Source organism: Peromyscus maniculatus, chromosome 20 (genome assembly GCF_049852395.1).
Source record: "Peromyscus maniculatus bairdii isolate BWxNUB_F1_BW_parent chromosome 20, HU_Pman_BW_mat_3.1, whole genome shotgun sequence".
NCBI classification, from domain to species: domain Eukaryota; kingdom Metazoa; phylum Chordata; class Mammalia; order Rodentia; family Cricetidae; genus Peromyscus; species Peromyscus maniculatus.
In genome coordinates this window covers 51,119,328-51,145,254 of record NC_134871.1, presented here as the reverse complement: position 1 = coordinate 51,145,254, position 25,927 = coordinate 51,119,328, and the positions used below count along the sequence as shown (strand labels likewise).

The following is a 25,927-nucleotide window of genomic DNA, read 5'->3' as shown; positions in this document are numbered from 1 at the left end:
TAGGGACTGGAATTTGACGGACAGCAGGGGGCACAGAAGAGGTTCCTCAGCAGGGCTTGGATTTTTTTTTTTTTTTTTTCTCCAAAGGCAAAAATCTGAGATAGAAAATAAGACTGACTTGGGACCAACTCAGCAGAGCAGGTACCAGGTGGGAACCAGCAGCCTGAGAACTCCAGTGTTCAAAGTCCTGGGGTCCAACCCCAGCACTGAGATAGGCGGAGGGGGCGGAGATGAGGATGAACGAGAGATGAACCTGACACAGTTCTGCATGAGTCCCGGAGGGATTGTGCTGGCCTCTTGAAGATCACAATGGTCCTGTGCTTGGCACAGAGCAAATTAATGAATGTAGAATGAATGAAGAAACATCAACTCATTCAACCCAGCTATTTTACAGGTAAGAATACTGAGAAAATAATGGGGGCTGGAGAGAAGGATGGCTCAGTGGTTAAGAGCACTGGCTGCTCTTCCAGAGGTCCTGAGTTCAATTCCCAGCAACCACATGGTGGCTCACAATTATCTGTAATGAAGGGTTTCTCTGTGTAGCTTTGTGCCTTTCCTGGAACTCACTTGGTAGCCCAGGCTGGCCTTGAACTCAGAGATCCACCTGGCTCTGACTCCTGAGTGCTGGGATTAATGGTGTGCACCACCACTGGCCGGCCTATTAATAAAAAAATCTTTAAAAAAAAAAAAAAACAAAACAACAAAAAACTGAGAAAATAAAACGTACACCAAAAGAAATGATCACTCACAATAGCGTTTGAACCTGCTGAGTGGTTACCACATGGCAGGGCTGTCATGATCACATCACGTCCTTAAAGCTCCACAACAGATTCATGAGATAGACACTGTTAACATTCCCCACTTTGCAGAGGACAAGAGGACATTGGAGGTACAGAAAAGTTAACTGCCTCACCCACAGTGACAGAGTTGGTATCTGGAATTCCAATCCCGGGCAGCCGGCCCTAGAGTCTACATCTGGGCTGTCAATCAAGCAGACCCAGCTCCAGGGCCCATCATCTCCCATCATGGTCAAGTCCTCCCCGGCTCACAGTAACTCCTGCTTCTGATTCCCTTCGGCACAATACACGCTGCCTACCCTCTCACCCCCCACCCCGCCTTGACTGCAGTTAACGCAAGAGTTGATTGCACACATCTTCACCCCGACTCAACTCCCTAACACAGTGACCAGCTCTCACCTTGCCGTTCCACGGTGCCCTTAGCCAAGTGGCCCTCTAACCCAGGGGACCTCCTGGCTGCTCAGGTGGCAGCCTTTGACTCGCCTCTTCCTGGACTCCAGGCTGCATCTACCATGTCCCCCCACCTCCAGGATCCTTCCTGCTGTCTCTGTGGCGGCTCTTCTCTGCCCAGGCCTCGAAACCAATGTCCCCGGGGAGTCCATGGACAGGACAGTGCTCCTGTTCTCTATGCTGTACCCAGAGGAGCTCCTGCATTTCATGATCTCATGAGTCATGCCGATGACTCATGAATCCATCCTCGTGCCAAGTGTACCCCCTCCTCAGCATTTCAGATTTTCAGCTCTCACCTTCTGGATAGTGGTACCTGGACGTCCACTGCCCAGGCTGTCTGTGACCTCCTGTGACGCTTTTCCTAATCTAACTAGATTTTCCCTCTAACCAGAACCCTACTACCCACACCCAGACAATTCCTATTCATCTTTTCAGACCCATGCCTGGGGCTGGAGAGATGGCTCAGCGGTTAAGAGCACTGACTGCTCTTCCAGAGGACCCGGGATCAATTCCCAGCACCCACATGGCAGCTTTCAACTGTCTGTAACTCCAGTTCCAGGAGATCCGACACCCTCACCCAGACATACATGCAGGCAAAACACTAATGCACATAAAAGAAAGATAAATAAATTGTTTTTTTAAAAAAAAGACTCATGCCTGTGGGGCTGGGGAGATGGCTTAGCAGATAAGAGCACTGGCAGCTCTTCCGCGGACGGGGGTTCAATTCCCAGCACACACATGATGGCTCACAATTACCTGTAACTCCAGCACCAGGGCACCGCACGCATGTAGTGCACAGAACTACAAGCAGGGAAACACTCACACACATAAAATTAGATTAAAATAAAGGAGACTTACTTCTGTGTCCGCTAAGTCTTCTCAGATGCCCATCCCAGCCAGACTCAGCCTCCTCCCACTGAACACATTCCCAGCTGAACTCAGCCTCTCCTCCCCTCACCTCTGCCTTCTCCATCCCTGCCCTCTGCCCTAGCCAGAGCTCTGACTGTCATCTGCTCTCAGCTCCCAGTTCCTGCCACCTTTAACCTGACTCCACAGCTTCCCTCTCTACATCCACAGGCAGATCACAGGCCATCATGCCCTCTCACCGACAACCTCCAATGAACCCCCTCCAGTGTGCTCCCATTCCGGGGGCCTGGGGCATCTGATTAATACATATACCAAGGTCATTCTCCTTCTCAAAACCTCTCAGAAGTGTGTACGTGTGTGGTGTACACACACACACACACACACACACACACACATTCTGAAAAATAAAAATGAAAAAAAAAAAATAGTGAACCCTGAATAAGCTGTCTAGTCTCGTACTGTACCAAGGCCGGTTCTCTGGTTTTAATTATATATATCGGCTCACAGACGCCACTGTTGGGGAAGCTGCATAAAGGGGATCTTTGTACAGTTTTTGCAACTTGTGAATAAAAAGTTAAAATAAAGCCGGGCGGTGGTGGCGCACGCCTTTAATCCCAGCACTCGGGAGGCAGAGGCAGGCGGATCTCTGTGTGTTTGAGGCAAGTCTGGGATACAGAGTGAGTTCCAGGAAAGGCGCAAAGCTACACAGAGAAACCCTGTCTCAGAAAAAAGAAAGAAAGAAAGAAAGAAAGGAAGGAAGGAAGGAAGGAAGGAAGGAAGGAAGGAAGGAAGGAAGGAAGGAAGGAAGGAAGGAAGGAAGAGAAAAGAAAAACAACAACAACAACAAAGTTCAAACAAACAAAACTTCTCGTGACACCAGGAGGATAAAGTCCACCTTCTTTAGCTGATGTCGGCAGCGTAGCAAGGCATGCCTGGCCTCCCTTGGTCCCTGGCAAGGCCTGGAATGTTAGAACATCAGGTTGCCTCCTCTGCATGGGGCACCCTCCATACCCAATGTGTCTTTAAAGCTCAACCATGGTGTGTCCTCCACCAGGGAGCCTTTCTCCCAACCCCACCCAAGCGCAGCACCCTCTGCCCACTATAACCACTGTGCATGTCCTAGCTGACTTCAATTATGTGCATGCCCCTGAGTTCCCAGTTATGAGCTCCTGAAGGTGGAGCTGTATCTGATTCATCTCTGAACGGCCCAGAGAAACAGTGCTTATGAACCCATCAGGAGCCCAGCAGTGGTGGTGAGTTCGAGGCCAGCCTGGTCTACAGAGTGAGATCCAGGATAGCCAGGGGTACACAAAGAAACCCCGTCTCGAAAAAACCAAAAAAAAAAAAAAGGACCCATCAGGAGAAGCCCAGGAACCTGAGGACCACACTGAGGAGGCTGATGGCAATCAAGGACAGACATTTTCTCCTACCACAGAAAGCCTGAAACATCACCTCGGTCTCTAGAGTACTCTGTAAGAAGGAACAATTATATTCCCGTGAGGAAACAGGTGTGTGTGTGTGTGTGTGTGTGTGTGTGTGTGTGTGTGTGAGAGAGAGAGAGAGAGAGACAGACAGACAGACAGACAGACAGACAGACAGACAGATAGATAGACAGAGAGAGAAGACTGCCCAGGTCCTACTGTGAGAAGTGATAAGAGTTGGGATTGGCACCCTGGCAGTTGGCTCTGGGGCTCCACTCTATCACTTCCGCCATCAGCACAGCTCTCCCTGTCTTCACCCTGCCCTCATGCATGCATGCATGGCTGACACAGCTCTCCCTGTCTTCACCCTGCCCTCATGCATGCATGCATGCATGGCTGACACAGCTCTCCCTGTCTTCACCCTGCCTTCATGCATGCATGCATGGCTGACACAGCTCTCCCTGTCTTCACCCTGCCCTCATGCATGCATGCATGCATGGCTGACACAGCTCTCCCTACAGTCTTCACCCTGCCCTCATGCATGCATGGCCTCAAGTCTAAGAAGGAGCAGCAGTTCCTTCAGAATGCAGGCCGACTACATAGCGTGCACCCATACCGCCCGAGCCCCCGTCATCGCTGAGGAAAACTGGCACCAGGTGAAGCCTGCCGACTTCCTCAGTCAGAGCAGGAAAGGTTTCACCGCTCCATCCTCAGCCCTGCGGGCCAGCGGCCCGGGTCGACACATCTCTCCCCATGGCCCTCGTAAGTTTGTCTGCCCACTCCATGGAGGCCAGGGAGCATCACGCTTTATTTCCACGGACCATCTGAACATGGTAAATATGATCTAAGGCAGGGACTATGAACAGAGGGATTTCAGGGTTGCAAGTTTAGATGAGAAAACCCCCTCCTGAGAGCTAGCATGCCCTCCCACTGTGTGAACATAAGCAATATGCTGTAGACGTGTCCTTGGGTTACACGTGGCCGGCACCACTGCATTCTTTTCTTATCGCATTTCAGATACTGCAGGTAATGAAGGGTTCCTGCTTATCTCCACTTGGAAATTACAGTAGCTACATTTTAGACACGCTGGTAAATCTTGTTGAGTGAACTAAAAGAGGTCTAGGGCGGGGAAGACAACTCGGCCAGTTAAGCGCTTGCCCTACCACGGAGAAAAAGTCGGACATACTGGCACACACTTACAATCCCAAAGAAGGGGCCGGGCAGTGGTGGCGCACGCCTTTAATCCCAGCACTCGAGAGGCAGAGCCAGGCGGATCTCTGTGAGTTTGAGGCCAGCCTGGTATACAGAGTTAGTCCAGGACAGGCTCCAAAGCTACAGAGAAACCCTGTCTCGAAAAACCAAAAAAAAAAAAAAAAAAAAAAAAAGATCCCAATGATGGGGAAGTGGAGACAGGGTTCCCGGGACTCCCTGGCCAGCCAGCCGAGCCTACTCAGTGAGCTCCAGACCAATGAGTCTCTATCTCAGAAAACAAGAGCTAGAGCTCAGCGGTTAAGAGCACTTGCCACTCTAGCAGAGGATCTAGGTTCGGCTCCCAGCACCCACAGGACAGCTCACACGATCTATAACTCCATCTGGGGGATTTGATATCCTTTTCTGGCCTCTGCAGTCAACAGGCACACACATGGTACACACACGCACACACATGCAGGCAAACACTCTTACACATAAAAAACAAATCTTTTTTTTTTTTTTTTTTGAGACAGGGTTTCTCTGTGTAGCTTTGGAGCCTGTCCTGGATCTTGCTCTGTAGAACAGGCTGGCCTCGAACTCACAGAGACCCACCTGCCTCTGCCTCCCAAGTGCTGGGATTAAAGGTGTGCACCACCGCCGCCGCCGTTGCCGCCGCTGCCTTCGCCCGGCAATAAAAACAAATCTTAAAAAAGAAAAGTAGATGGCTCCTGAGGAATGTCACCTGAGGTTGTCCCCTGGCCTCTAAACATCCACACATATACACAAACACATGTGCACACACACTACCCAGAAATGAACACACACACACACACTCACAAATCCATCAGTAGAACAGAACTACTTTCCCTTGCAATCCCATAGCTTGTACTTGGCGCCTTTAAATACAGTGAGCAGAGGAGGGTCTTAAACAAAAGAAACCGAAGTCCTCAAGAATCATTGTGACCCGCCTTTAATCCCAGCACTCGGGAGGCAGAGGCAGGCGGATCTTTGTGAGTTCGAGGCCAGCCTGGGCTACCAAGTGAGCTCCAGGAAAGGCGCAAAGCTACACAGAGAAACCCTGTCTCGAAAAAAAACCAAAAAAAAAAAAAAAAAAAAAAAAAAAAAAAAAAAAAAAAAAAGAATCATTGTGACCATAACCATCTCAAAAGTAGGGTTTATCATCCATCCCATGGTTCACGGAACAGTGAGGCTTGGACTGGATGGGGGCTGGTCGGAGGCCACACAACCACAGAGGAAGGCCAAGCTGCTGGCACCACCCCAGGCTCCACCAGGAAAGTAGGTTAAGAAGGGAATTGAAATAAAGTATCTACAGGCCTCAGCAACCCTGCAGTTTGCTTTCTTTCAAACTGGACATCTTTTTTTGTTATTGTTTGGTTTTTTGTTTTTTGTTTTTGTTTTTTTGAGTCAGGGTCTCTCTATGTAGTTCTAGCTGTCCTGGAACTCACTATGTAGATCAGGCTAGCCTCAAACTCATCGTGATCCCCTTCCCAAGTGCTGGGATTAAAGGAGTGTGTCATGTGCCTGACAACAACTCCCTCTGTGTTTAAGATTGATTCTTATAATTTTTAATTATTGGAGGTGTAGGTGTCAACGTGTGGGTATATGCGAAAGTGAGTTCACCTGCCAGAGAGGGCCAGAGGCGGCAGATCTCCTAAAGCTGGAGTTACAGATCGTTTTGAGCCACCAGACGGACCTGTGTGCTAAGAACCAAACTTGGGTCCTCTGGAAAATCAGCCAGCGCTCTTGATCCCTGAGTCGTCTCTCCAGTCCCTGACAATTTTTAATAAAGCTGTCATTAAGCTTAAAAAAGAAATGAAGAAAAAAAAAGAAATGAAGGACGAGGACCAAGCAGAAGGTCACCCTTGGGAATTGTAAGCAAGCTTAAGGAGTAAAACAAACAGACGTCACCACTCAGAGCAACAGCCCAACACCACACGCGTCTTCCCGTGCCCTGAGCAGTGAGCTAGTTAGTGCTCCTGCTCAGGCAGATCCCTGACACATCGTAGTGCACTGCCTGCTCTGGTGCCCAGCGACAAAGGGAAGGCAGGCTACAGTGGTGGCCATCAGCCCTGGGATCAAATCCCATCGCCGTTCCATGCTGCTATTTGCAAGATGGAGCTGGTCATGCCCACCTGGCAAGACCAGTATGCCCTTGCCTGAGCAGGTCAGAATGTATTTTCTACTGCATGGGCTGAGTGCTCCAGTCAATCCTGATTTTTTCAGTTTTTGTCTGGGCCATCCCTTTCTGGTAAGGGCTATTCTGTGGCCAACTTGCTGTTCTTATGCAACGCATAAAGACCTAAAAGGGGCTGTCACCAGCGGGGGAACACAGTTAATAAATCCCTGCCCTCGTGGATTCTTTTTTAAGATTTATTTTACTTTATGTGGGTGAAACTTTTACTTGCATGCATGTATGTGCACCACGTGCATGCTGTTGGATCCCCTGGAACTGGAGTTATGGATGGTTGTGAGCCACCATGTGGGTGATGGGAATCCAGCCCAGGGCCTCTCTCTGCAAGAGCAACCTATGCTCTTAACCACTGAGTCATATCTCCAGTCCCCAGACCTCATAGGTCCTGACCATGGGTGGACAGGCATAAAAACAGGTCGCATGTTGGTCTGGGAAGATGGCTCAGTACTTAAAAAAAGGCACAAGGACCAGAGCGTGAGTCCCAGAACCCACATTAAAAAGCTGGTCATAGTCAGGCAGTGGTGGTGCATGCCTTTAATCCCAACACTCAGGAGGCAGAGGCAGGTGAATCTCTGTGAGTTCAAGGCCAGCCTGATCCACAGAGCAAGTTCCAGGACAGCTAGGGCTACACAGAGACACCCAGTCTGGGGGGGGGGGGAGGGAGGGAGAGAAGGAGGGAGGGAGGGAGGGAGGGAGGGAGGGAGGGAGGGAGGGAGGGAGGGAGGGAGGGAGAGAAGAAAAGAAAAGGAAAGGAAAGAAGAGCTGGTCACAGGCCCTGGCAGTTAAGACCTGCTGCTCTTGTAGAGAACCAAGTTCAATTCCCAGCACTACATGGTGACTCACAATAGTCCGTAACTACAGTCCCAGGGGATCTGATGCATGCACGTGATGCACTTACATACATGTAAGCAAAACACTCATACACATAAAATAAATAATTTTTTTTTAAAAAAAGAGCTGGGCACAGTGATGAATGCTTATAATCCCAGTGCTGGGCAGGCAGACACAATTGGGTTCCTGAGACCCACTGGCCAGCCACTCTGGCCTCCTAAGCGAGCTCAGGGCCAATGATCGATCCTGTCTCAGTAGATGAATGGCTCCTGAGGAGTAACAACACACGCACATGCGCGCGCGCGCGCGCACACACACACACACACACACACGCACGCACGCACGCACGCACGCACGCACGCACGCACGCACGCACATGCACACATACGTACACCCGCTTGTACACAGATGTACATCTGCAAACACATGAACGCACAGACCCACATAACAGGTCAGCGTTAAACGCGCAAGACTGAGAAGGCAGAGAGAGAGGTAAGAGTGAGGAACAGACGGGAAACGCGGTAGGTGGTGGGGTGGAGCTGACTGAACGTGGCCTTTGAGACACAGAAGAGAGGACAAGCGTGCACCCAGCAGAAGGCAACGGACCTGAGGTCGGAACCAGCTGAGCAGGTTCAAAGAAAACACGGGTCAAGGGGAAAATCAGGTACAGGGGGCAGGCTGAGGCTTGAACAGAGAGCTACAAACACCACTGTAGAAACAGGCCTAGGTTGTGCCTGTTTCCAGAAAATTCTAGAAGGTTGCCAGCAGGAATGACAGGGTCATTCAAATCTCAAGAAACTCCCTTGGGCTGTTGCATGAAAGATGGACAACAAGAACACAAGGATGCTTACTACACAACAGTCCAGAATGGCGAAGACTGAGGAACATTCTGGAGCTTACAAAGCACTCTTGACATTACCTCACACTGGACGATCTTTACAGCTTTCAAAACCCATCACTGGACCCTCACACCAAACACAGAACAAGTGTTACTGGGCCACAGAAAAGGGGACAGAGGCCAAGGACGGTGACGTACTCTGTGTGTGTGTGTGCGTGTGTGCGTGTGCGCGCGCGCTGCCAGTGTGCCTGTGGCTAGAACGGAGAATGGGGAATGAAAGGTAAGACTCTGAATGTCCCGCCCTGCTCTGTGTCCCTCCACCTGTGGCGGGGCAGGGCATTATGGGATGGAGCAAGAGAATAGCTGCTCCAGGTCAACTTCTGAAAACCCCAGGAGGGTTGGTCACAGCCTGGACTGTCACTGTGGGGCTCACAGGCAGTGAATGGTTCCTGGCTGACACTGGTACTTGAGAAACTCAAGCTGGCGGGAGGATTCAGCTGTTGACCTCAGAGAACTGGATACCCTGATGTCCCTTTCAGAGCCACAGTTTAGGCACAAGAGGCTCAGAAGGTAGAGGGAGAGCGACAGCCTCCACTTTCTTCTGAAAATCAGGGACACATCCTCTCTTGAAGGACTGCCATAAAATGATTCACTGTGGCACAAGCATGATACTGTTAGTGATAAGACATCAGACCCTGTTGTAAATAAATTAATAATTGACCAACTAAATGTTGATGATAGAAAAATGTTATTTGTCCAGACAGATAAGAAATGAAACGGCCCGGGCAGGTGTGGTGGCTCACACTGCCCTGGAGTGGCTGAAGCAGGAGGAGAACCAAGAATCTGAAGCCAACCTGGGCTACCCAGTAAGCTCAGGCCAGCCTGGGCTATAGTATGTGATCCTGCCTTTAAGTAAAAATAAATAAAATAAAATAAAGAAAAGAATTGGGCTGGGGATTGGAGATATAGTTCAGTGGCAGAATCCTCCTTGTATGTGTGAGGTTCTGGAGTCCATCCCTGGACACCTCCCCAAATACAAGACTAAGTAATCAGATGGCGTCTTGTGTGTGGCAGTTTCAGACTTCAGGCTCTCAAAGGGTGTGACACACACTTCTGTAAACGCAGCTCTTGACTGGCTCACCAGAAAGTTCCAGGAATTCTTCTGTCTCCTGTTTCCCATGGGTGCACCACTGTGGCCAGCTTTTTAGATGTCTCTGTGTGTGTGTGTGTGTGTGTGCGCGCGCGCGCGCGCGCGCGTGCGCGTGCACATGCACACTTGTCTGGTGTCCTTGTCTATCACTCTTTGCTTCTTTGAGGCAGGGTCTCTCCCTAAATCTGGCTCCAAAGCCGGGCAGTGGTGGCGCACGCCTTTAATCCCAGCACTTGGGAGGCAGAGGCAGGCGGATCTCTGTGAGTTCGAGGCCAGCCTGGTCTACAGACAGGCTCCAAAGCTACACAGAAAAACTCTGTCTGGAAAAACAAAAAATAACCTGGGCTTGAATTTCCTTGGCTAAGCTGGAGTCTAGTAAGTGCCAGTGATCCTCCTGTCTCCACCCTCCTGGGATCTGGGGTTACAGGAGTTTGCAGGGACACCAGTTTGTTACATGGGTGCTGGAATCCAAACTCCTCGGGATTGTGCAACAAGTGCTATTAACCAGCCCTCTCCAGGCCCCTGCACGTAGCTTCTTATTTACCTGGGTGCTGATCCTCATGTTTGTACAGCATACACCCAACTAAATGAGCCATCTCCCCAGCACGGGAGAGATGGAAGCAGGAGAATCAGGAATTCCGGTCTATCCTCGGCTACAGTGAGTCCGGGACCAGCCTGGTTCACATAGGACCCTACAAAACACTTTGGGTTCTGGTGTCCTATAGACTTGCCTCTGACCCCTGCTCTAAGACAGCCATCTTCGGGGTGTAGGGGCGTTCCTTGTCTCTCTGGGCCTCAGGATCCTCATCTGCAAAGGGGTGCCGGCAATAATCGCTGTTCGGCTCCGGGGAGTGGTAAGCGGACCCGATAGCAAAGGCCACACACAGGAAGCGCCAAGCACTGTGTGAATCTGTGGTAGCCGCGACCCCTTTGTTTCCATCTCAGCTTCCGATAAAGGCTCAGGAATTGTTCCTGAAGAAGTCACCTGGACGGTTCGGAAGAGAAGATGGGCTCCGAAGACAGAGATGCTGTCTTCCATCCCCGGGGGGTTCTCAGCTTGCTGGGGAAGCAGTACTAAGAAACGCCTGCAGACACCATCAGGATGCCTGCACAGGAACAGGCTCACCAGGGAAATAAATAAGGTAGGGAAGAGCCGTGTGGCCCATGCTGACAGAGGAGAGAAAACGAACCTCTTCGCTATGGACCATTAAATGCGGTGAGAAGAGCTGGCTTCTGTGCTGGCTCCTGGAGCTGACGTCTGGTCTCCAGCTGCAGGCGAAGCCAGCCGTCCTCAGCGGACCCCCACCTCCTGCAGGTCTGCACTGCTGGCCTCACCAGCTTCTCCGCTCACCCTTTAGGTTTCCTGAAGGGAGACAGGCTGCACTTCCTTTGCAGAACCTGCCCCGCCCCACCCCACCCCCACCCCTTTTTCTTTTAACAGAGTCATCTAAACTCTGCATTTGACCTCTCTTCTATCAGTAAAACGGGGATAATCATGTCGAATACCTGTAGGATGATCTGGGGGATCAGCTGGGGTTGGCCATAGTGGAATTACTGGGTGGAATTGCTTAATCAGCAAAAGTTTTTAAAGTCCCCCTAGATCCGTTTTTTTGTTTTGTTTTGTTTAAGATTTGTTTTATTTGGGGGCTGGAGAGAGAGCTCATCGGTGAAGAGAGCTGGCTGCTCTCCCACAGAACCTGAGTCTGATTCTCAGCACCCACATGGCAGCTCACAACCATCTGTAACTCCAGTTCTTGGGGACCTGATGCCCTTCCCGAGACATGCATGCAGGCAAAACACCGATACATATTAATGTACATAAACAAATAAACATTTAAAAGACTAATTTTATTCTTAAGTACGTGTGTATCTGTGTGAAGGTCGTGTATATGAGAGCAGATTCCTGTGAAGGACAGAAGAGGGCACTGGATCCTGGAGCTAGAGTTACAGGGAGTTGTAAGTCACTTGACATGGGTGCTGGGATTTGAACTCAGATCCTCTGGGAGCAGTATATACTCTTGACCACTTAGCCATGCCTCCGGCTCCACTTTAAAAAAAAAATAGTCTCCCTCTGTAGACCAGGGTAAAATCTGCCTGCTTCTGCCTCCAAAATGCCGGGATTAAAGGTGCTTGCTGGTACCTTTTCTTTCAAGTTTCATTTTAAATCTGTGTCTGTCCGTGTGAGGGTATGTGCACCTGAGTGCTGGTGCCCATGGAGGCCAGAAGAGGGTGTTGGGTCTCTCTCTCTCTTCTTTTTTTTTTTTTGGTTTTTCAAGACAGGGTTTCTCTGTGTAGTTTTGGTGCCTGTCCTGGAACTCGCTCTGTAGACCAGGCTGGCCTCGAACTCACAGAGATCCGCCTAGCTCTGCCTCCGGAGTGCTGGGATTAAAGGCGTGTGCCACCACCGCCTGGCGGGGTGTTGGATCTCCTGGAACACAGGTTACATGGGGTTGTGAGCCACCCAACATGGGTAGTGGGAACCGAACTTGGGTCCTCTAGAAGGGCAGCAAATGCTCTAACAACTGAGCCATCTCTCCAGCCCCGACCTTCTAGTGTCTTTCATTTAACTCTCCTGGATTACTATCAAACACCTCAAAGCTCAGGACTCATCAGAGCACGTTGGTGCCTGCCTGCAATCCCAGCACTTGAGAGGTCGGGGCATAAGGTCAACGCAAACCTGATGCCAACTTGATCTCTATAGCCAGTGCCAGAGCTACTTAGTGAGACCCTGTCTCAAAATTCACACAATGGTAATCATAATAAAACAAATTTAAACATTTGGAAGAGGGCTGGAGAGATGGCTCAGAGGTCAAGAGCACTGGCTGCTCTTCCAGAGGTCCTGAGTTCAATTCCCAGCAACCACATGGTGGCTCACAACCATCTGTAACGAGATCTAGTTCCCTCTTCTGGCCTGCAGTCATATATGCTGTATACATAATAAATAAATAAATCTTTAAAAAAAAAAGTTTAGAAGAAAAGAAAAACAAACATTCTCAGGGCTCATTCCAGAAACAGAAGAACTCCAGTGCAGAGATTCCGAGGGCGGACAGTGACAGCGGCGGACTTCAGCTGGAACTCACAGCTGCCCCTACACTATGGCTGTACCTGGTGACTTATTCCTCAGGCTTTTTCTATGCCTGTTCCTGGCCATCTCTGTCTCTGCTTGGCATGGCCTCTTTCTGGCCTTTCTTATCCTATCTTTCAAGCATTGACAATAGAAATTCTTCTAGGAAGACCTTCCACCCCAGGCGAAATAAGCCTGCCTCCTCCACACTGGGGAGTAATTCAATTTGACGACATAATGGCTGAGTGTGTCCTCCTGGCACGTCCGCCAGGACTGAATCAGAGCCAGTTCCTGTCCACGGGAGCGGAGGTTAATGGTCCATGTCTGTCTTGTGCCCAAGCTCCCCGCTCTTCCAGGGTGGTAAGCCAGGCCCCTAGAAGCCCCTAAAGAATGGAATTGCTCACATTTCCACACTCAGGACCATGCTCTCTCCACAGCCCTGCCTTTTCTGTGGGCTGTGAGAACTCAGATACTTCCGTAGACCGCTGGCCTTCAGGAACCTGCTAACCTTTCCTTGTGAACCCTTATGGCTACGGCATTTGCCAATTCCTACTTCCCTGGTCTTTGCTCTTGTCTCCATGATGACGGAGAATACAATGGACAGGAACACACTAAAGAGTCAGAATGGCTTGGGTTCAAATACAGTAAGGTAACTGGGGTGGCCACACAAATCTTGAGTCCCCCAGTTTCTTCAGCAAAATGCAGACACAAGTACTGACCCTTCACGAACTACAATTAGAGAAAATTAAGATTAAAAAAAAAATAATGTTTTAAAAAACCCTGACAGCAGTGATGCACGCCTTTAATCCCAGCACTTAGGAGCCAGAGGCAGGCGGATCTCCGTGAGTTCGAGGCCAGCCTGGTCTACGAATTCCAGGACAGCCAGGGCTACACAGAGAAACACTGTCTCTAAAAACAAAAAACAAAACAAAACAAAACAAAAAGTTAAAGAAATTTTAAAAAGATTCACTACATCAGCCTCCCAGCACAGAAATAATAGAAGTTAACCAGGGATTTCCTTCCTTGGCCAAGCACCCACCTCCTCCAGGAAGCCTTCCCATGCATTCTAGGTTGCTACCTTGTCTTCTCTCAGCGCGCTGACGCCAGAGTTCTAAGTTCTCAGTTTCTCTTTTTTTTTTTTTTTTTTTTTTTTTTTGGTTTTGTTTTTCGTGACAGGATTTCTCTGTGTATCCCTGGCTGTCCTGGAATTATCCTAGAACTGGCACTGTTGACCAGGCTGTCCTTAAAACTCACAAGAGATCCGCCCCCCTCTGCCTCCCGAGCGCTGGGATCACAGGCGTGGGTGCCACCACCGCCCAGCCTCAGTTTCATTTTTAAAAGACTGTGTGTGAACATGTATGCACACAGGATGCCCACACCTGTGAGCAAGCACAGACTCCAGAAGAGAGTGCCACGGGTCCTCCTCTATCACTCTCCACCTATTCCTTTGAGGCAGGGTCTCTCCCTGAACCTGGCACTTATATAGAGGCTAGGCTCTTAACCATTCCAGCCCATTTCCTTACTGAATTTTCTCTTTCTTTCTATTTCCAGCCAGTCTACAAGGAGCTCAGTCCCAGACCTGCCTCACAGAGGCTTACTGGAGGTGCTTTTAACTTGCGAGGTTGCACAGAACTCTGGGAAAGGATGAATATCTGGAGGCAGAGACCTACTGAGGAGTCCTAGCTCTCCTCTGTAAATTTCTAGCAAAACACCCAATTCTCCAAGCCTCAGATTCGTCATCTGGAAAAGACGTATTGAAATGTCTACCCCAGGACAGGCAAGATGTTCAGTGGGTAAAGATGCTTGCCACCAAGTGTGACAACCTGAGATGACACCTAGTACTCACACAAGTGGTCTTCTGATTGCCATACACACACCACGACACATGCACACCCTCTCCCAGTAAGTAAGTGGGTATAAAATTGTTATTTTTAAATTTTATGTGTGTGGGTGGTTTGCTTGCATATATATTTGTGTATCGTGTGTGTGCCTGACACCTTCAGAGGCCAGAAGAGGGTTTGGTCTAGATGCCCTGAAACTGGAGTTAAGGACTGTTGGGAGTCACCATATAGGCGCTGGGAACCAAACCTCAGTACTCTGGAAGAGCAACAGTGCTCTTCATCACTGAGCCAGCTACCTCCCAGCCTGATATATTTTTAAAAAAGTAAAGAAAAGAAAAGTCTCGGGTTGGGGATTTAGCTCATTGGTAGAGTGCTTGCCTAGCAAGCACAAGGCCCTGGGTTCAGTCCTCAGCTCCAGGGAAAAAAAGAAAAAAGGAAGGAAGGAAGGAAGGGAAGGGAAGGGAAGGGAAGGGAGAGAGAGAGAGAGAGAGAGAGAGAGAGAGAGAGAGAGAGAGAGAGAGAGAGGAGAGAGAAAGGAAGAAAGAAAGAAAGAAGGGTCTATCTGATGTAATTGCTAGGAAAGACAGAGGAGCCCACATACGTGAAAGGCCTTTTGTTATAAACGAAAGAAAAAGCACTACACATCTACACATACTCTTTTCTTTCTTTTTTCCTTTTTAGTTTTGGTTTTGGCTTTTTTTGAGACAGTTTCTCTGTGTAGCCCTGGCTGTCCTGGAACTAGCTCTGTAGATCAGGCTGGCCTTAAACTCAAGAGATTTATCTGCCTGCCTCTGCCTCCCAAGTGTTGGCTTGCATTACCACTGCCTGGCTATGAATTTTTTTTTGTTTTTGTTTTTGGTTTTTCAAGACAGGGTTTCTCTGTGTAGTTTTGGAGCCTGTCCTGGATCTCACTCTGTAGACCAGGCTGGCCTCGAACTCACAGAGATCCTCATGTCTCTACCTCCTGAGTGCTGGGATTAAAGGCGTGCGCCACCACTGCCCGGCTTAAGATTTTATTTTATTTTATTTATTTATTTTTTTTTGTTTTTCGAGACAGGGTTTCTCTGCATATCTTTGCGCCTTTCCTGGAGCTCACTTGGTAGCCCAGGCTGGCCTCGAACTCACAGAGATCCGCCTGGCTCTGCCTCCTGAGTGCTGGGATTAAAGGCGTGAGCCACCACCGCCCGGCTAAGATTTTATTTTTAATTATGTGTGTGTATATGTGGGTATGTATATATGAACGCAAGTGTAGGTGGAGACAGAAGAGGGGGTCAGATCCTTTGGAGCTGGAGTTACATACATGCAGTCGTGAGCTGCATGATATGGGTGCTGGGAACTCAACTCAGGTCCTCTGCAAGAGCACTTAACCACTGAGCCACCTCAATAGCCACCATCACCCCTCTTTTTCTTTAAGACAAGGTCTCAAGTTGGGCATGGCTGGCAGATCTCCGAGTTCAAGGCCAGCCTGGTCTACGTCTACACAGAGAAACCCTGAAGGGGGGGGGGGGGGGGAGAAGAGAGAAGAGAGAAAAGAGACAAGGTCTCACTATGTAGCCCAACTTGGCCTGTAAGTCATAATTCTCTTGCCTCCAACTCCTGAATGCTGGGAGGTATGTATCAGAAATCCTGGTGTTTGTATGCACACATGCATGTACATACACACAGACACACATGTACAAAATGCTATAAACAGACTATCATTTTAAGGGTCTCCAACCTACCAATGATTGCACTGTCTCATACCTAAGAATCAAGAGATGAGCTCATCCTATCAAACTGGCCTCCAAAAAACTTCAACAAGCTACATTTCAAGCAGTCGTCTAAGTTGGTTATAGCTCACAGTAACCATTAAACAGACATTATGGCAACCTAGGAATCACAAGGCCCCGCTCTCATCCTCAGATTCCTTTCCTCCTGAAAATGGAGATTCCAAGTTAGATAACTAGTTAGGAATCCTAGCTGGAAATTTCCAGCAAGATACCCAATTCTCTAAGCCCTCAGCTCCTTGGGTGGAAAAATGTCTACCGGGCATAACTGCCATGAAGGGCAGATGAGCCCACATACGCCCAGCTCAGGACACACACACACACACACACACACACACACACACACCACACACACACACCACACACACCACACACACACCGTCCAGAACCTGTTTCACCCAGGTTTAGGCCTGGCCATCATTTCTAGCTTGCAGGAGACTTCTATGGGAAAAAAGAACTGCGAAGACATCAGGGAGGGTATGGTTGTATCCGTGGTGGGGGAGTCTGGTAGTAGAAGGGAAAGATTCTGCTGGAATTTCATGTCCAACATAGTTGCTAAATGTACTATAATTATCCCATTTGTGTAAAAATTCAAGGATCTGCATTCTGCTATTTTCATCAAACTGGATGAAATGCAGGCAACTCGGGAAAAATGGCAAGAAGTTGGGGGTTCTGATTCTTGTGCCCCAACGCCAAAGTCCTGGCTAACAACTAAAAAACAGAATCCCCCATCACTTTGCTCTGGGCCCCCAAACACCCCCAGACTTAAAGCCTCTGCCCTGCAGGCCCCAACCTTCCCCATCAATGTCTTGTTGGCACCTCAGCCATCCTGTTCTGTCAAGAAGGAACTCCTTCTACAGGATCCCCACTCCTGGGGCATGGGGGGATGGGGCTTTGTCTCTGTGCAGGACCCCTCCCCCCGCCCAAGCCGGGCACTTTAGCAACACCTGAACCTGAGGGTGTCGAAGCGGGAAAGAAAAAGAGTTATGAGTGGCAGAGGGGACCTTCTGCCCGCTGAAGGGAGTGGGGGATGTGGGGGATGGAGGTAGAGTCGGCTCTGCTTCTTCAGGGTCCCAGACCTGCCAGGGCGCCCCTCAGTCGCCACAGTCCCGGCACCCTGCAGTCCTCCTGAATTCCCTGCCTAGTAACTGCCCACCCCGGAGGCCTCTGAGGCCAGTGACGGATGCCACGACCGGAAATGCCCTCCTGCTCAGCCGACCCAGACCGCGCCCCCCTTTCCTGCCGCCCCCTCCCCCAGGGCTAGGCCCGCAGGCCCTGGATCCCCGGACTCGCGTGGCCGCCGTAACCGACTGGGGCGACCCATCAGCCGGCCATTGTCCCTGGCCCTCGCCGCGGCCCCTCCACCTCTAGGCATTGCGGAACCAAAGCGAATACAAAAGGAAAGGGGGAATCCCCACTGCCAGCCTCGGACCACCCCCCCCCTTGCAGTGGGATTCGCAAAGCATCCGTGCACCTCCAAAGCTCCAGACCCAGGGGAGACTGCTCCCCACCACCGCGACAGAAGAAAATCCCAAGGCATCCCCCTGGGGGCTGCAGTGGGGACCCAATCTCCCAGGCGGCAGGTGCCCGGCCACACAATAACTTTGAAACTTTGGGGTAGGGGTACGGGGATCTGCAGAGAGATCCCCCCCAAAAAAATAGTTCATGGCAATGGGGGTGCTATTGCTTTATTCTTGCAAAGCCGCCTTTCCAGGTGGCCGGGCCCCGACTTCCCGCGCCTCCTCCGCGCGCGGCCCTGCCCTGCCCTATCCCGGGCGCCCCAGCCTCGCGCGCCCCAACCTTGCGCGCCACCGGGGACGCGGTGGCTCGGCCTCTGCCCCGCGGGGCTCCGCCGCGCCAAAGCACTCACCTCGGCCGGGCTGCGCTCCCCGCGGGCCTGCGCCGAGCCCGATAAATGGTATGCTATGACTAGAGGTATGATTACGTTATTATTATTAGTAATAATAATAAGAGTAAATGCTATTTAATTACGGGCGGCCGCATCCTGCTCCCGGCGCCGCCGCCCGGGCAGCTCGGTCCATGTGGCTCCGGAGCGCTTTACTTTCATTTCCAGCCCCCTCGGCCGGCCGCTCGCGGCAGCACCCGCTGGAGGCTCCGTCTCCCTGCAGCTCTCCCTCCTCGGGTCCTAGAGAGCGCAGCTCCTCCTCGCCTCGTCGCGCCCGGGGTGGGCGGCGCGGGCTGCGCACCTGGGGGGGAAGGGGTGGGGAGTCGGGAAGCCCCCCTTCCCCGTGGACGGTTCATGCCTGGAATTCACCTTGATTTTTTCTTTTAAACATGCCCTTCCTTTTCCGGGCTTTTCTTCCGACAGTTCTGCATTTCTGGGAGGATGCTGGACCAACCCAGAGCCTGTGTCCACCACCGCCTCCACCACCACCCCAGTCCGAGGGAAAAGCCACCCTCGGCTTTCCAGGTGCTTCTCCAAGCCCCCGGTGGTGGTGTGCCCTTTTCGTTGGTAAGGAGTACTCGGTCAGTCTCATTTGGCTGGGGTTTCATGTATGAAAAGTTAAAGGGAGAAAAAAAAATCAAGGACACTTGTTTAAGAAAGCGAGACTAATTTTATTCAAGGAAGGGCCCATCATGGTGGGTTTAGGGACCATTGTAGTGGGTGAATTCAACGTGAACAACTAGGAATTCATAGGTGAGGAGCAAGGCAGGATCAGCAGACACAAATCTAAGAAGTTATCAAGATGTGATTTTGGCTAGCCCACTTAATAGGATTCTTTTTAAATATTTTTAAATTCAGGTGTTTTTTTGTTTTTGTTTTTGTTTTGTTTTGTTTTGTTTTGTTTTTTGTTTTTTTTGTATGTATGGGTATTTGGGCTGCAGGTAGGTGTCCCTGGTGGCTGGCAGAGGCCAGAAGAGGGCGTCAGATCTCCTGAAACTGGAGGTAGCTGTGAACAGACAGCTGTGTGGGTGCTGGGAATCTAAGATGGATCCTCTGCAAGGGCAGCCAGAGCTCTTAACTGCTGAGCTGTCTCCCTTAGAAACTGGTCAGGTACTGGAACGTCACCTTGAGGAACAGTAGAAGCTGAGGACCCTGAGAGATAGATATTCATGGTATTCAGAGATGAGAGGTAGAAATCTAGAAATCCCTATTCTAGTTTATCAGGATTCTTGCTAAAATTTAGACATTTGGGCCAGACCTGGTAGCACATGCCTTTAATCCCAGCACTCAAAGAAGCAGAGGCAGGCCGGATCTCTGTGAGTTTGAGGCCAGCCTGATGTTAGCAAGTTCCAGGATAGTCAGGACTACATAGAGAGATGCTATCTCAAAAAATAATGATAAAATGATAATAATTTTTTAAGTAAAATAAAATTCAGACAATTCAGAGATAAATGCAGAAACCCAAAAGTCCAGGCCTCGTGGAAAAGTTCAGGGAAGCCTAAGTAGAATTCTATCATAGAAAGTCTCTTTGTTGGGGATCTTTCTAGAAGGGACTTAAAGTTGCCAAGAGGACCGAGGTAAAGGAGAGTCTAACCAAACAGATCTTGTGTAAGTATCTGTGGTCCTGCCTCAGAACCGGTAATAGACAGGCTGGATTTGAGTCCAGATTTTTTTTTCCCCCAGAACTGAGGACCGAACCTAGGGGCCTTGCACTTGCTAGGCAAGCACTCTACCACTGAGCTAAATCCCCAACCCCGAGTCCAGATCTTTTGATTCCAGATCGTGTTTCTCCTGCACAGTGAGCACCTGGCCTGTTGATTCCTGAAGGACCCGCCCCCAGTAAGTGGCCGTTCTCTTTCCTCCTCTTCATTTTCTACACACGCAGGTGGATGTATATTTAATTTATTGAGGATCAGCCGTGAGCCTGGCAGACTTCATCTTTACGAACATTATCTCTTCGACAAACACTTGCGCCAGACATACCCTTGGGAGCTACGGCTGTAACAGGGAGACGGATTTTAAACATTGAAATACGCTATGGCAGGCGCCCAAGACGGACAAGAATCTAGGGCTGTGTCTTCTTATTCAGTTCATGAAAGAATCCCAGAACGTGGGTCTTAGCACGCCCATCTCACAGATAGGTAACTGAAGCCCAGAGGTTAAGCTGTCTGAGGGGGCAGCGCTGACTCCAGACTTTGGGTATCATGCGTGACCTCTGGTAGTTTCTAATAACTGTCTTTTTAGGGCAAGTTGGAAAGGGAACAAATACTCATATGCTTTCCTTTTTCTTTTCTTTTTGAGACAGGATTTCCTCTATGTAGCCCTGGCTGTCCTGGATCTCACTCTGTAGACCAGGCTGGCCTCGAACTCACAGAGATCCGCCAGTCTCTGCCTCCTAAGTGCTGGGATCAACTGTGTGCCACCATGCTCTGCCTGCTCCTGCGCTTTAAAAGATCTTCAGCTCTTCTCTGTGTGGCTGCCTTCTCCCTCCTCACTACCTTGAGATTAGCAAGCAAAAAAACCCCAAACTCTGGGATGAGGAGGAGGGGCAATCTCAGACGCAAAGGCATAGTCCAGTGGCTCTCAGATGTCACTGATGTTTATGTGAAAACAAGCCCTGAGTCACTTGGGATAGACTGAAGATTATGGGCTCAAAGCAGTGACCATCTTGTGCCTGGCAACTTGAGTGTGTGCATGGGAGGTGGGGGATTCTGGGTAACGTGATGAGACTCACCTGGCTAACCTGCCGTTTGTTGACTGACCTCAAGCAATCTTCCAGTATCCGCTACTTCATATCTAGAATCAATATTTAAAAAACGGAACCAGCCAGGCGGTGTGGCCGACACCTGTGGTGGAGGCAGGAAGCAAGGGAATCGGGCATGTGAGACCGGCTTCGGCTAGCCCAAATTCTAGCCCCCAATAAAGACTGAACAGTGGCAGCTCTCCCAAACCTCCTGTGCGACTTACACTGAGGGATCCCTGCCAGCTTACCACCTCAGGCACCGTTGTTAATTGCACTCTCATTTCAGGGATAAGCATACAGAAGCCAGTTGGATTACCACATCCTGCCTCAGATGAATTAGCTGGCAGGAGGCCTGAAGATTCTGCCATCCCAAGCTACTGGTGAAATACCAGATATCCTTCAAAGAGGAGTGTCTGTCAATTAAGGGAGATTTGGCTGGGTGAGAGCTTCTAAAGTTTTCAGTAAGACATCAGTTTGTTAGACTGGACGGCCAGATACACCCCTCCCCCAGAGGTGGGGTGCTTTGAAGAACAGTGCCAAGATTTTCACACCAGTAGATTGTTTTCTGAGGAGTCCTGATGTTCAGCTGTGAGCCTGTATGTCCTCGTGTCAAAGCCGAAGTAACATTAATAACCACTACCTATTTATCCTGAGCAAAGACATGCACATGTCGAGTCTCACCATTTTAAAAGCCCTGTGGGGTAGGGGTTGTTTTTAACCCACTTTCAGGTGAGGAATAGACACAAGCAGTTAATGACTAGATCAAGGTCACACACATCTAAGGAGGAGACAGGGGCATGATCCAGTTTCAGACTTGTTACCTGTCCTATAAGCCATGACCACTGTACCAGGATGGGGACATCTCAATTCTGGATCTGTCACTCATTACTCTCCAGGACTTGAGTGAGCTGCTAGAGGTGGGAATCCAAGGCTCATGCTCTGGACCTTGAGGAACTGACAAGTATATCATTCATGTAGTTTTTCAGTGAGCACCTCTGTACCAGGCTTGGACCCTGTTATCCCCTCCGAGAGCCTGAGCACATGGCAACCTTAGTTGAAGTTGTGTTCAGGTTTGTTTACTCGTTCAACAATCATTCATTACCAGGTGCCAGGACCCACAGCTCTAGCACAGTCCCCGATCGTGGCCCTCCCACTAAAGATCTTAACTTGGTGACACTTAGGGAAGGATCAGGATCTGTTTACAAAGTTAGCCTTCGGTTCCTTCTTCCTCCTCCATAAATCGGGTGTGTGGTGGACTGAATGTGTCCACACATTGAAACCTCAATGTAATGGCAGTGTGAGGTGAGACTTTTGGGCGATAACCAGTCCATGTGGGTGGAGTTCCCATGAGCAGGATTAGTGCCCTTATAAGAAAAGACGCCAGAGGAGATTGCAGGTGAGGGTGCATCCGGGCGTGGTCATCTCTAAGCTAGGAAAAGGGCTGTCTGCACACCAAAAGCCTGACCCCGTGGTACCTGATCCTGGCCTTTCAACGTTCCAGATCTGAATAAATGCTCTATGTCTCTAAAGTCCTCCACCCGATGGTACTTGTTAATACAACCTATGGTACTTGTTAATACAACCTATGGTACTTGTTAATACAACCTATGGTACTTGTTAATACAACCTATGGTACTTGTTAATACAACTTGAGTTATCCTGGGGAGGCGGGGGAGGCATAAGATACATAGTCACACATGGCTTAGCAATGGGGACACATTTTGAGAAATCCATTGCTAGGTGATTTTTATCATCTTGCAAACATTATAGAGTGTACTTACACAAACCTAGACGACAGAGCCTACAGCATACAGAGACTACACGGTGTATGCTGTCTCATGTGTTGTTCATTGTCACTGGAAACCTCATTATGGTGACTGTTCTTTTCCTATAGGGACTATGATGATTAATTGGGGGGGGGGCAGGGTCACACTATGTAATCTTGGCTAGCCTCAAACTCATAGAGACCTAAGTGCTGCAATTAAAGGCAATGACCCAGCTCGATTATTACTTTTATTATATATATATATATATATGGATTAAAAAACAGAACAAAACAGGGCCTTATGCATGTGAGTCATACACTTATCACTGAACTACACTCTCAGTCTCTGTGAAGGTGAATTTTAGGTGTAACATGAACAGGCTGTAGAGTGCCCAGACATTTGACAAAAAAAAAAAAAAAAAAAAAAAAAAAAAAAATTAATAATGTCCACCATCATTCTGGGCATTTCTGTGAGCATGTTTTCTAGATGAGGTTAGCATTTCATTTGACAGCCTGAGGAAAGCAGATTGCCCTGTGTAAGGGAGAGGGGCCTCACCCAATCAGTGGGAGGTCTAAACAGGACATCCAGGCCTCCTCTGTGTCTTCAAGCTGGGACACTGGATTTTGTTTTCTGTCTTGGTCTCCAGGTGAAACATTACCTCTTCCCTGAGCCTGCTCACTACACTGCAGTGATGCCATCAACTTCCTTGAGTCTCCAACTTGCTAAATGCAAATCTTAGGACTTGTCACAGGGTTGGGTACAGAGCTTAATGTAGAGTATTTACAAGGTCCTGGACTTGATCCCCATCAGAGCATCCAGGATATGGTGGGGATTCTCAGTCTCCATACTCCTGTGAACCAATCCCTTACAAACAAATCTATCCATCCATCCATCCATTCAATTAGTTCTGTTTCACTGGAGAACCCTTCTGCAGGGCCACTGCAAGGACAGGTAAAGCAGTATGTCTGTGTAATTGCTAATTTAAAAATTAAACCAAAAAAAAAAAAAAAATGGAACCAGGCATAGTGATGCATGTCTGTAGCCCTAGCGCTAAGGAGGCAGAGGCCCGCAGATCACTGTGAGTTCCAGGCCAACCAGTCTCCATATTGAATTCCAGGCCAGCCAGAGTTATATGGTGAGTGTGATGGGTTTGAATGAAATGTCCCTCACAGTCTCATTTGAATATTGGTTTCCTATTGGTGGTGGGGCTGTGCTATGTGGGCAGGGTTGGGGGGCGTGGCCTTGCTGAAGGAAGTACGTCACTGGGGGGAGGCTGTGAGAATTTAAGGACTCCCGCCACTTCTAATTCACTCTCAGTCTTTCATGCTTGTGGTTCAAGATGTGAGCTGCCAGCAGTCAGTTCAGACCGCCATGCCCTTTGCTTGCTAATGGGCTTTCCTGCCATGACAGACTCATATCCCTCTTGAACTGTAAGCACAATAAGCCCAAATAAAGAGTTTTTCTTTAAGTTTCCTTGGTCATGGTAATTTATCACAACAGAAAAGCAGTTAATTAACACAAGTTAATACTAGAAAGTTGGCTATTAGCTGGACCGTGGTGGTGCACACAGTTAATCCCAGCACTCGGGAGGCAGAGGCAGGCAGATCTCTGTGAGTTCAAGGCCACCTTGGTCTACAGAGTGAGATCCAGGACAGGCTCCAAAGCCACACAGAGAAACCCTGTCTTAATACAAACAAACAATGTCGGCTATTGTTATAAAGAACCTGGTCATGCTGTTTCTTGGAGGAATGTGGAAGACTGGAACTTTGGACTAGGAAAGTGGTTGACCACGGTAAGCAGAACTTAATGGGGTGCTGTAGTAGGAGCCCGAAAGACTAGTCCTGAGAGCAATGTGGACTGTGGAGGGCAGGCTCAGGAGATTTCAGAAGAGAAAAATACTACCCGCAGGGCTGGAGGCCATTCCTGTGATATTCTGGTTGCTTTTTGCCCTTGACCTAAGAATTTGCTTAAAAAGCAATGGACTCATTCTTTGGGCGGAGACAATTTCAAGACGACTTAATATTCAATCAGTAGCACGTTTGGTTTGGTTGAGACAGGGTCCCATTGTGTAGCTCCAGCTGGCCTGGAACTTGCTCTGTAGTGGAGAGTGTTCTTAAACTCAGAGAGATCCCTCTGCCTCCGACTCCAGGACACCAGGATTAAAGGCAGGCATGAGCCACCGTGCCTGGCGCGTGGTTCTTATTGATGACCTGTTAGGTCTACAGTGAGAAAGAACAAGCTGGGCAGGAAAAATACAAAATATACAATATAAAAAGGAGCGGGGAGGGGCATGGGGGGAGGGGGCTGGAGAGATGGCTCAGGGGTTAAGAACACTGGCTGTTCTTCCAGAGGTCTGAGTTCAATTCCCAGCAACCACATGGTGATTCGCAACCATCTATAATGAGATCTGGTGCCCTCTTCTGGCATGAAGGCATACTTTGCAGACAGAACACTGATGAGATCAACATGGCTAAGGAGAGGCCTGGACGCCCTCAGAGTAAGACCTCCCTCTGCTAAGCTTCCAATTTGTGAAAGGAAAAGACCTGGGGTGGGGGTGGGGTGGGGTGGGAGTGCTCTTCGAAAGCAACTGCAAACAAACGCTGCTCCTAACGTAGTTCAAGGGGGTCTATCCTAAACTGTCTGCGGACCTTGGCAGCCCACAGGATGCTGGGTGTAGAGGCTGGGTGAAGGATGCAAGAGTGAAAGTGTAAGTCTTCCTCTGTGGTTTCAAGGGGCCACTGAGACCAGGCAGCATGTGACAGAGGAGTCTGTGCACGAAGGCCCTGAGAAGGCAGAAAGTCCTGAAAGGCCATTTGCTGTGGGATGATCCTGCCGTACGCTCTGAATATGTATTACTCTCATTGGTTAATAATAAAGTTGTTTGGCCTATAGCAAGGCAGATACATTTAGGCGGGGCAATCAAACTGAGGACTGGGATGAAGAAGGGTGGAGTTGGGAGAGATTCCAGTGAGCAGCCCAAGAAGCAAGATGCCAGAGAATTGGTAAAGCCACAGACCACATGGCAATACATAGATTAATAGAAATGAGTTAATTTAAAAATAAGAGCTAGTGGGGGCCTGAAGA

General features: G+C 49.4%; 1 protein-coding gene and 1 long non-coding RNA gene across 3 annotated transcripts in view; one reads left to right on the top strand and one right to left on the bottom strand.

Annotated features, from left to right (window-relative positions):
* Zc3h7b (zinc finger CCCH-type containing 7B) overlaps window positions 1-18,604 on the bottom strand; it is a 59,889-nt gene extending 41,285 nt beyond the window's left edge. The window contains exon 1 of one of the 2 annotated variants that reach the window (XM_076556398.1): window positions 18,299-18,604. The gene's annotated coding sequence lies outside the window, so the exon portion shown is untranslated. The remainder of the gene's footprint in view (window positions 1-18,298) is intronic. The other variant, XM_076556397.1, reaches the window with a different exon arrangement.
* A 185-nt stretch (window positions 18,605-18,789) lies between these two features.
* LOC143269790 (uncharacterized) lies at window positions 18,790-22,606 on the top strand. Its single transcript, XR_013046518.1, has 3 exons — window positions 18,790-18,901; window positions 20,114-20,173; window positions 20,640-22,606. It is a non-coding gene; the product is annotated as an uncharacterized LOC143269790 (long non-coding RNA).
* Window positions 22,607-25,927: the final 3,321 nt, after the last annotated feature.